The following is a 12,177-nucleotide window of genomic DNA, read 5'->3' as shown; positions in this document are numbered from 1 at the left end:
CAGGCATGTCAATTACTAGCAAAAGCCTTAAAGAAAAAAAAATCCCTCAAGCCCTGTCTGCTGTGAAAACAGCGAAGCCACTGAAAGTCTGGCTGCTCTCAGGCCTCCCCAAGCCAGAGAACATCAAATTCCCAGAGCCAATCTGATCCACAGCTCAAGCTCCCCAATCTCCTGGGGCTTGCTATGGGCAATTGAAAATGCCTGGGTACTGAAAAGGCTCCAGTCACCACTATCACGCTGGTGGAAGCACAGTAACGGTCTCAGTCACAGGTAAAAACATTTCATTCCTTTTAAACATGGAAACCACTTACTCTGCTATGCCTACATTCTCCAGGCCACTGACCCACTTCTCAGTCTCTATTATGGGAATAGACAGAATAATCTCTAGGCCCCTGCAAGTCCCTCCACTGCCTTGTGACCCCCCTCCCCCACATAGTATACCTTTTTCTCATTCCTTCTTCATGATCCCAAAATGTCCCACTCCTATTCTGGGAATTCTTGTTAAAAAAAATTATGTATCTCTGTTTCAAAAATACATTAACTAAAGTGTTTTAAATATTTAGCATTATTCTAACAAGTTAAATTTTAATGGTAATAGTATGTTATGAAATGCTTGCTTAAGAGTAGTTTTATTGAAAAAAAATAAAGGAAAGTAGTTTTGTCCTTAATGACTGGTTATTTAAAAAAAAAAATGTGGAACAAAACCTAAAATGGATAAAAAAAAAAGTTGCAAAAAGTTTGCAGAAAGGGAAATTTATTTCTGTGGTAAAAGTTAGATAATGGTAAAAACTAGTGATATCACTGCTTAATAATTCCTGGCCATTCTTAAAAGCTGCATGTCATCACAGCCCAGAACACTCTTGTGCTCCTGTGTGTTTGGGCCACTGGACTGTGAGCTCAGTTAGGGCAAGGCAAGGACTGAGTCTGTCTGTTCACCCCAGTGCCCCCAGGGCCCAGAACACTGTCCAAAGCAGGGCCCCTAAACAAAACAAAACAAACAAAAAAAAAGCTGTGCGTGCAGCTACAGAGAAAGCCTTAATGGCTGGTGCAGCAGTCTACTGCTTAGAAGAAGAATGGAAGTTTAAAAGGGATATGCAATTAACCCAAGCAGAATTAAACACAATCTGGATAAAAATTTACAAATACACTGGAGTAAAAAGGCATAAGCTGCCCAAATATATCCTAGCTTCCCCTAACTGGGACCCTAAAATGTGAACCCTGTCTAACTAAAAAATTAAAACTGAAGAAAGCATGTTCAACCTCTGGTCCAAAAAAAGGGTTAAAACAGGAAATTCAACACCCTAATCCCCCAGGGAGGGAAGAGGGCAGAGCAGTTGCCACTGCCCTAGCAGTAGCTCCTAATCAAAAGCGCCTTCCCCCAAATATACTATAGAAATATATCGGAATAAACCACCAAGGCCATTTAATAGCCCTGTCTGGCCAATAAGAAAACCTAATGGTACCTCGCAAATTACTTAATTATAGCAAACTTAATATAGTAACTCCCCCTTTACCTAAAGCTGTGCCAAATATATTTACCTTGTTGCAGGATATGAGTACTCAATTAACAGCTTTTCTTGATTTATTAGGTTATTGGAAACTGTTTATAAGTTTTTCCACAGCACACTGTGAGCTGCATCCTTCATTGTAACAATGCTTAGCCCCAATACAAATTGAAAAAGAAGGAAAATAGTCTGAAATTCCATATGTCCAACTTTTTATAATCCTCTATCAGGACAGGACCATGAGGGGAGCTTATAAAGTATGTTATCTTAAAGGCAAAATAAGAAATAAATCTTTTTATCTCAGGAAAAAAAGGAAGCATATATTTTAAATAACCCATTGTTAGTCCGTCCTCCACAACCTGAGACAGCAAAAAGTCTCAGGAATAAAATCCCCTAAACCTAGCCTCCGAGCCCACCATACCTATAGCAAATGGAAACGTGGGAACTAAAAGGATCCATGTCCCTTTTTCTATGACAGGTTAAACAGTTGGAGAAATTTTCTGAGAATACCTCTGAATTTATGGAGGAGTTAAAAAATCTAGTCTTAACTTATGCGTTTACTTAGGGGGACATTCAAGTTATTCTTTCCTCCTGCTGCATTTCTGAAAAAAAAGTGGAGGATATGGGCAAAAGCCTAAGGACATGCAAATAAACTGCAAGGGAAACAGCCTACACAGTATAGGGCTGGGACTGAAGCTGTACCTAGCACAGACCCTGTCTAAAACTATCCAAGGGAACAATAAAATCTGGAGGCAAGGGACCATATGATTACTTGCCTAATAGAAGGTAAAAACAAGTCATATTAAAAACCTACTTTATAGGACAGTCAGCTTCAGACATAAGGAGAAACTGCAAAAATATCCTCAGGACCTCAAACACCTATAAATAAACTCATGAATACTGCCTTTTCTGTCTTTAATAATGAGGACCAGACTGCATAGGAGAAGAGAGCAAGGAGGGACCAGAATAAGGCAAGGCTCATAGCTTTAGCTGTAAACAGTAATCAGCCACCTCATGGTCACTCGAGGGCAGAAGCCACCAGTAACCTGTCATCAATGCAGAGAGAAAGGGAACTGGAAACGAGAGTGCCCCCAAGGATGAAAGGAGCCCTGATGATGGAGAGAGCCTCCAGGGTTCTGTCCACGGTGTGGGAAGCCAGGACACTGGGCCCAAGAGTGCATTGAGCCCCTACCGGGGAGCAAGTCCTCTCTAAAGCCCTGTTAGCTGCACCCAACCAGGACAGAAGGGGCCCAGGGCAAATGGCTCCCTGGATCTCACCAAAGAACATCAAGATCATCAAGCCCCAGGTGTCTCTTGACATGGCGAGTAAGATCGTTAATTTTTGTAACTAGTATGGGAGCCACCTATTCTGTCTTAACCTCTTACTCCAGCCCTTTACCCTCTAAAACCTGTCCCATAGTGGGAGTAGATAAAAAATCTCAAGCTCAAGCCTTTACCCCACATCTCCCTTGCCCAATTGGGAAAAACTTGTACTTTGCTTACTATAAAACTTGCTGTTTTTACATAAATACAACCAGCTAAATAATTGAGAGCTTAAAAACTTTAAAAGAGAATATAGACTTCATAAAATGAGCTAATGAAAATGCAGCTAACAACTCATCCTAGCTTAGCTCTCTCCTATTCTACTTCTTGATCTTCTCTGCATTCATTCTGGGACCTTGTTTCTTACAACTTCTAACCTGGTTTATTCACAGAATTGTTCAAGCCATGACAAACCAGGCTACTCCTCCAATGAAAACACCCATACCAGCCACTATCCCGCAATGGACCATAGGGACAATTCTATGCCCCATATCAGCCTGAAGTGGATACAGAAGGACAGACCTGTATCCCTCTACATCCCTAGCAAAATGAAAGAAAAAGTCTGGAATGTTAGATTTAGGCCGTGGACCCTCACCCTAGCCCCCACCCTTAGGAATTCTGCAAGTTTGTGATAAAGACACCACCACCACCCTGGCCTAGAAACCCTGCAGGTCAGCAATAAGTCACTTCCCCTGCCCTCAGGAATCCTGCAAGTTTGCAATAACATTTAAAATTTTAAACTTTCCCACTCCCCAAGTCCCCACTCTCAAACCAGCCAATGGAAACCTGCCAACTACCCCTTTTCCCAAAAGTAGCCGCTTAAAAAACTGCAAAACTAAACTTCCCAGCCTCCCTGACCCTGGACAAAGAACCTCCCACCAACCATCCTTTATAAGCCCTACTGTTCCCTTGGCTTGGGACTGTCACCATTTTCTTAGGCTTCAGCCTTCCTGCACAATGCCAGACAATAAACTCCTTTTGATTGAGCTTTCATCTCTTCTCAATTGAAAAACCCAATAATGACCATGTGGTGTTTTTCCTTCATTCAGATTATGTGAGTGAATTACATTTATTGATGTTCTTATGTTCAACAAACCTTGCAAATATTCTCTCTGCCCTTTTCCCTTCTCTTCTTCTTCTGGGACATCCATGATGCATATATTTTTGTGCTTCATGCTATCATTCAATTCACTAAGACCCAGCCTAATTTTTTCCATTATTTTCTCTATGTGTTCCCTTTTTAAAAACCCTTACTGTAATTCTTCATTTCTACACTCCCCTCCAAACCTCTGTCTCCTGACTTTTCCTTTCAGCCTGTAACAGTCCCTTTAGTATTTCTTGTAGGGCAGGTTTTTTGTTCATGAACTCTCTCCGTTTCTGTCTATCTGTGAATATTTTAAACTCTGCCTCATTTTTGAACGATCCTTTTGCCAGATAACAAATTCTTGGCTGGCAGTTTCCTCTTTCAGTGCCTTAAATATATTATACAGCTGCCTTCTTGCCTCCATGGTTTCTGATGAGAAATCAGGACTTAGTCTTATTGAGTGTCCCTTGTATGCCATGAATCACTTTTCTCTTGCTGCTTTCAGAATTACCTCTTTGTCTCTGGCATTTGACATTCTGATTAGTATGTGTCTTGGAGTAGGCTTATTAGGATTTATTCTGTTTGGTGCACTTGTGCTTCTTGCACTTGTGCATTTACATCTTTCATAAGTGTTGGGAAAATTTTTACCATCATTTCCTCAAATATTCTTTCAGCTCCTTTTCCTTTCTCTTCTCCATATGGGACACCCATGCTGCTTATATTTTTGTGATTCTTGCTGTCATTCAATTTCTGAGACCCTGCTCAATTTTTTGATTCTTTTCTCAATCACTTCTTTTGTCTGTAAGTGTTGGGTGTCCTAACTTTTAGTTTGCTGATCCTTTCTTTTGCCTCTTCAAATCTGCTGTTGTATGCCTCTAGTATATTGGTAATCACTTCTATTGTTCCTTTCATTCCAATAAGCTCTGTTCTATTTTTACCATGTTTTCAGATTTTTCTTTATGTTCACCAGTGTCTTCTTAATATCCTTTATCATTTTTGCCATATTTTCCTTCAACTCATTGAATTCAGTTAGGAGATTTGTTTGAACATCATTCAACACCAATCCTGTGTCTTTCTGAAGTTTAAGTTTGTTCCTTTGGACTATATCTTCCTGTTTCTTGGTATGGCTTGCAATTTTTTGCTGGTGTCTAGGCATCTGATTTTCTTCATGAATATATTCTGGAGGACAGTTTCTCTCTCTTGCCTATGATTGTCTTGTTGACTGGCTTTGTACTAATTTCAGCATGAACCCTTGGTTCAAATTATTGTATACCTTTAGAATAGCTTGTATTTAAGTGATCAGTTTTTGTTTTTTTTTTCCCAGTTCTTATTCATCTTTTTCTTGTCCTGGATATATAGCACAATTTTTGAGACTGCATTATTGGTGCAATTGTTTCACCACCTGGAGAAAGCTTCCTTTCCCTGTTCCTCCTCCAGAAATGTTGATCTGTTTGTTTTTTTATTTGCTTCTATATATTTTTAACACCCCTTTGATTATCTCTGACTGCTTTTACCTGAGAGCTGATGCTGGGAAGATGGTCCTCACTGAGAGGACTTTCCCAATCAGTTTTTCCCAGCTACAATAGGCCCAGGGACATACAAAGGCGGCATAGATCAGTTCCAAAGTGCCCTGGGGAGCAGACCCAGAAGGACACCAGTCTTCTCTTTGTTGGCTCCAAGGATCTTGCTTTCCTGGTCTGCACAGGAGATGACACTCTTCAGCCAATGTTCCCCATATTCCTAAGTTGGTAATGTGTGCTTGATTCTCAAATGACTCTGCACCTACTAGGGCATGATTGAGACTGGCTGCCAGCTGCTTTTGGCCAGGGTGTGTTGAAACTCTTGCTCAGATCCCAGACACTGCGATCTGAATTTGCTAATCAAAAACCACAGTCAGTGCCCACCCTAACACCTGCCCCCACCCCTTATTGGAGAAGGGCCACCTTTCAGCAAACTGTTCCCTGATGCCCCAAGAGGACACTGTGTCTGTAATTCAGCCCTGCTTTCTCCCCTGCTGTGGGCAGGGTTGAAACAGAGGCTGTGAGTTCTTTTCCATTTTTCCAACTATAGTTGTCCTAGCAGCTGGAACACAGCAATCTGGATTTGATAAACAAAAGCTGCAATCAGTACCCAGCATCCCCATGCCCACCATAATTCAAGAAGGAACGCTGACAAGAAATAGGGAGTAGAGTATGTGCTTCTACTATTCTGTTACCCTCAGGTTGCCATCAAGAGGCTGTAGAGGGACAGGGGAGAAAAGGTGGAGACCTCAGAGGCAGATCAGGGTCCCTGAGCTCCCCTGTTTTCCACTCCCGCCCCACCCCGAGCCTGGCCCCTGTGGAGCCCGGGGCTACTCAGATGCTTTTCCTACCTCTACTGACATCCAGCCTCTGGGTGAGCCTCCTCTGCAGGGCTCAGCACAGCCCAGCTCTCCTGGCAGAATCCAAAATCAGAGCGGGGGCACCCCCGTTTGGCCATGGGGCTGAGGACAGACGACTGACCTCCCCTTTCACTTCTCCAGCCTGGACCTCCCCAGGGTCTACCTCAGCTCCCAGCAGCCTGACAAGGTTAAGTGTGGGTTCTAAATTGTCTCCCCAAATCCACGCTGACAAAGGTATTTTCTCCCCATTGAGGGGTGGTGGACTTTGGCCTCAGGGCAGAGGGAGGTCTCCAGGCTACGACAGTCTGTTCCCAGGTCCTGTGTGGGCTACACACGTATGTTGGGTGCCCCTATATCCAGTCCCTTAGCCCCTGGGATCCCTGTTTCTGCAGCTGCTTCTGGGTTTGAGGCATCTCCTCCCAGGAACGCGTCCACTGAGTGTCCTACTTTTGGGCCTGAGGCGTTAGGTCCATGAAGGAGGGGAAGTTCCTGGGAAAATGAAAGATGGAGGAAACAGGGACATCAGGAGTTCCAAGCCAAAAGGAGAGGAAGATGCCAGGGAGGGTTTCTTGTGTGAATGTATATTTTCAATACCACCTAGGAGGGGAAATTCCAGGGCATGTGATAACCCTAGGCTTAAGTTTTTGAGGAACTGCCAAACTATTTTCCCAGCAGCTGCACCATTCCATATTCCCACCAGCAATGTAAGACGGTTCAATTCTTCCACATCCTTGCCTACAGGTGTCATTTCCATTTTTTTTTGTTTAAATTATAGCCACCTGAGGGAGTGAAGTGGTATCACCTTGTGGTTTTGATTTCCATTCCCATATAGACGAAGGATGTTGAGCAAATTTTCATAAACTATAGGTTTACCCCTTTTGGGGAAATGATTATTTTCTTTGGAGAAATGTCCATTCAAATAATCTGCCTGTGTGTAACTTGGTTATCTGTCTTTTTCTTGTTCAGTTGTAGTTCTTTATGTATTCTAAATACTAGATCCTTGTCATATATGATGTGCAATATTGCCCCACATATTGTGGATTGTCTTTTCACTTTTGGTGATGTCCTTTGATACACAAAAATTTAAAATTTGATGAAGTCCAAAATACCTATTTTTTCTTTGAATTTTGTGCTTTTGGTGTCATATAAAAGATTTACACCTATGTATCCTCCTAAGAACTTTACCATTTTAGTTCTTATATTTAGATTAATTAATTTTGAATTAATTTACATATGGTGTTAAGTATGGCTCCAACTTCATTTTATCTGCATGTGGATATACTGCTGTCCCAGCACAGTAGCCTATTTACTTTTATTTGTGTGATCTATTCGTTTCTGAAAGCAGGATGCCAGAACTGAGACCTAGAGAATGGGTTTGTCAGTTTTTCTTGTGATCCTACCCATATTTGTTTTTAAATTGTAGGCTCTGTTGTTCATTGCCTACAAGCTCAAGATGGTTTTGTTGCCTTGGAGGACCCTTCTTTTCACAGGAGGAAGTATCATCTTTGTCACTTTCAGTGACCCTTGTAAATTCTGTTTCTTAAATGTCATCACTATAACTATGCCAACTCTATTTTAGCTAGCACTAATTGGTATATCCTTCTCCAATATTTTATTTTGAAATATGTGTCTATTGTAAATGTATAATAGTTGGAGTGTTTGAAATTCTCTTCTGAAAATCTCTGTATGATATAGTGCGAATTAAAGGGTTCTGCATTTATTGTGACTGCTGCTATTTTGAACTTATTGATACTCTCATATTTTGTGTGTTTTTACTCTGTGTTTTCTTTTATTTTTTCCTTCTTTAATTATTTTGTTTTGATTAAATTTTGCTTATTCCCTGCTGATCAGTAAACAATGTATTAAGTTGGTGAAAAAAAGGCCAACTATAAATGGTATAAAGGAACTGGAGCTTGTTCAGAGCTAGGCGGCTCCTGGTGTTGGTTCAGCAGTTTGACGACATCAGGGTCAGTGTGCCTATGATTCTCTTGGCCTTTTCCCCCTGCCAGTCACCTCAAGAACACAGGATGGCTGCTGTCACTCCAGCCATCATGGCCCCATTCCAGGCAGGAAACAAGAGAGATGGGGAAAGGGCAAAAGACTCCGAGGTCTTTGGATGAATCAAATGCTTCCTCTTTAAAAGAATATGTTCCCCAGCATTGTCTGTGTATCTCTACTCCCATATCAGTGGCCAGAAGTAGATAAAGAAGGGGCCACCATCAATCAATGTGGTTAAGGAAAGGTGTTTTGAGGGTGGGGATAAAATACCCAAGTGGTGTCTACTAATATAATTTGATTTGGTTTTGTTGTGATACTGTTCTGGTTTGCTAATGCCGTTTTGCATTCCGGTTTGCAGAATGCAAAACACCAGAAATGGATTGGCTTTTATAAAAGGGGGTTTATTTGGTTACACAGTTAAAGTCTTAAAGCTATAAAGTGTCCAAGGTAACACATCAGCAATCGGGTACCTTCGCTGGAGGATGGCCAATGGTGTCTGGAAAACCTCTGTTAGCTGGGAAGGCACGTGGCTGGCATCTGCTCCAAAGTTCTAGTTTCAAAATGGCCTTCTCCCAGGATGTTCCTCTCTAGGCTTCAATTCCTCAAAAAATGTCACTCTTAGTTGCTCTTGGCGTGTTTGTCCTCTCTTAGCTTCTCTAGAGCAAGAGTCCACTTTCAATGGCTGTCTTCAAACTGTCTCTCATTTGCTGCTACTCTCTCAGCTTCTGTGCATTCTTCAAAGTGTCCCTTTTGGTTATAGCAAGCTCGCTTCTTCTGTCTGAGCTTATATAGTGCTCCAGTAAACTAATCAAGGCCCATGCTGAATGGGCAGGGCCACACCTCCATGGAAATTATCCAGAGTTATCACCCACAGTTGGGTGGGGCGCATTTCCATGGAAACAACCTAATCCAAACGTTCCAACTTAATTCTCACTAATATGTCTGCCCCCACAAGATTACATCAAAGATAGCAGCATTTTGGTGGACATAATATATTCAAACTGACACACTTTTCCAGAAAAGCAAATCAAAACAACGCAATCAATAGATTAAGGAGGCTACAGCTAGACATCAGAGCTACAGCTTCTCATATCTGTGCTAGAAAAGCCTATTCATCCAGAACAGACTAAAATTTCAGGACAAAACAGGGGCATTTTTAACAATCCTTACTTTACTTCACCCATTTTAAGTTCTTTGTTCCTTTTCACCTACACCCCATAACTTCACAGGATCCAGCAGAAAGACAATGGCTTTTAGAATTGACTGTTTTACTTTTCTTTCTGTGGCAAGACTGTCAAGGAGCCTGGATATTTCAGGCTCACGTGCATCCATGACCAGTGTCCACTGTGGTCAAAGAACTTAGCAAAGGACTTGGTGAATTCGGCCTCCTGCTGCTGCTTTGTTCTTCCACTGATAACGGCCTGCTTCAGGGTGTATTTGTCCTCGAACCTTTGAGACAGTTGCCAAATATCATCAGGATCCATCCTTGTAGGATCTTTTCTATGGGCCACAAGAAAAATGCTCTTCTCCTTATATGAGCTATAAATGGTCAGGATCCCCATCATCACAAAATAGGATGTGACACACAAAGCTACAAGGGTCTTGGACTCTGGAAGAGGGTGCATAGAATCCCAAATCAAAGCCACTATGGCAAAAAAAAAAAAAAATCATAAATGGAGAGGAGACCATCAATTAGACCAAAATTCTCCACATACTTGTACTTTTCCAGAAGAATCTTTTTGGCAGAATCATACAAAAAATTTTTCACAAGGGATCCATCCCACTTGTCAATTATTACAGGCCAATAATCAACAAGCCATTGCAGCTACGCATATCCGCTCCTGGGGCCAAAACCAGTCCCACCGCCAACTCCCCCACCACCACTTCTCTCGCACTGTGCAGTCACCATGGCAATCTTGTCCACCCCTGCTCTACCAATAAACTTTGAAATACAAACATTTTTTCTAATAAGTCTAAAGTTGATCAGAAGTATATTTTCCTCTTGAAGAAGAGAAGCAATTTAATATCATTTACCTTTCCACTGAATGACATTTCTCCAAAATCTAGTTCCCATACAGTGATCTAATTTTGGAGCAGAAATACACCATGTGAAATTGCAGCCATATTCAAGATACATGCTGTTTCATTGAGCATAGTGGAAGAGTCATGTGGTCCTTCTGGAGAGCTGTAGTGGAGATCCTGGCATCCTGGTCTAAGTATGTATGTACCAAGTCTATGCCAAGAGATGGAAAGTGTCAGCTGTGGTGTTTCTAATAGAACAGTCCCATGATTGAGTCACCTTTTTCCTGACTACATTTCATAAAGATGCATTGTCTTTGGACTTTGGCTTTTATGTCTGGTTCTCTGACATCTAAGAGGTTATGTGAGCCACCAAACAGCATTTAGTAAATCTCCTCTTGCTTCAGCTTACTAGAATGGCTTCTGTTTTCTGCAACAAAAATCCTTGACCAAAATGGTGATCACTACATATAGAGTTGCAGGCATTACTGGTTCATCAAAGAAAGAGGAATCTGGAATTGGTTCTATGGCTTGTTTGGACCAACACCAATGAGAATATGATTTCCACTAGAGAATCACATGGTGTTATTCCATGACTTACACCGGTATACTAGTTACAAAATTACTACATTGATGGTTAGATTTATGTGTGAACTTGACCAAGTGATGGTGCCCAGGTGTCTGGTCAAGCAAGCACTGTCCTAACCATCAATGGAAGGACATTTGTGGCTGATTAATAAACCAGAAGGCTGGTTTATTAAGTCATAAGTCAATTGACTGCAACTGTGACTGATTATATCAATGAAGGGTGTGTCTTCCACAATGAGAGAATTCAGTCAGCTGGATTTAATCCAATCAGTTGAAGACTTTTATGGAAGAAAGAGAGAGGACATTCACTTCTTTTTGGCTAGCCAAGCTCTAGCTCTGAGTTTCAGGTGTCATGCAGATACCCAAAGTTCCAGAGACCAACAAGGATATACACAAAGAACTCAGCATCTCAGAATTCAGAGGTAATCATTACAACTCAGGAATAGATGTGACTACTGTAAGAGCTTACAATCCAGGAACCATTACAATAAGCAGTCCCATGATAAGCTGTGCTCTAAGATTCAATTCTCAGAGTTTATACATTATAGTTAGTCCATATTAGTTGAGGCATTATAATGCTTATATTTTCATTTCTGGCATACTTGACTCAAAATGCTGTCCTCAAGATCCATTCACCTAGTTGCACGACTCACAGCTTCATTCTTTCTTGCAGCTGCTCAACAGAGTGACCTCTTGACTCCATTTGAAATCTCTCAGCCACTGAAACTTTATATTTTGGTTTTTTTCAAATACTCTTTGAATCAGGTCTCTTGTGTTTTTCCAGGTCCTTTATTAATGAAATGACTAACAAATAAATCTCTCTCAGAATTTGGCTCTCACAGTGGAAATGCTAGCACACTAGACTGGAGGCTCATCTCATGTCAATAAAGGCCCAAAACATGCACAGAACAGTCCTGAGAATGAAACCATAAACCTGCTCCTAGAGGATTTATTTGCTCTGCTGTTAGAAATGGGGCTTTATTGCAATCACTGGTGAAGACAGCTCCAAAGCCACTTCTGTAACAGGAACTCCGCCTCTTTACCACTGCTTCCCACAAAGTCAGTTTCTTCCTCTGTCACCCTTACTAGGGAAGTGAATGCAGGGTGGTTCTCCATTTCCTCCTGTTCTCACTTTTGAATTGAAGTCTCAGGTGGGCGAATCAGACTGATGGGACTTAGGTCCAATATTTGTGTCCTCACTTCAAAGAGGGTTAAGGGAGGTGAGTTTTCTGGTTTCTACTCTGGGGAAGCAGGGCTCCTAAGGTAGGGAAATCTTCATA

General features: G+C 41.5%; 1 pseudogene; it reads right to left on the bottom strand.

The window, feature by feature from the left end:
• Positions 1 to 6,115: 6,115 nt before the first annotated feature.
• Positions 6,116 to 10,342, bottom strand: LOC119540722 (annotated as a pseudogene).
• Between the last annotated feature and the right edge of the window lie 1,835 nt (positions 10,343 to 12,177).

Source organism: Choloepus didactylus, chromosome 7 (genome assembly GCF_015220235.1).
Source record: "Choloepus didactylus isolate mChoDid1 chromosome 7, mChoDid1.pri, whole genome shotgun sequence".
Classification (NCBI taxonomy): Eukaryota; Metazoa; Chordata; class Mammalia; order Pilosa; family Megalonychidae; genus Choloepus; species Choloepus didactylus.
Note: the sequence above shows the minus strand (reverse complement) of the source record. Positions and strands in the feature narration are given on the sequence as shown.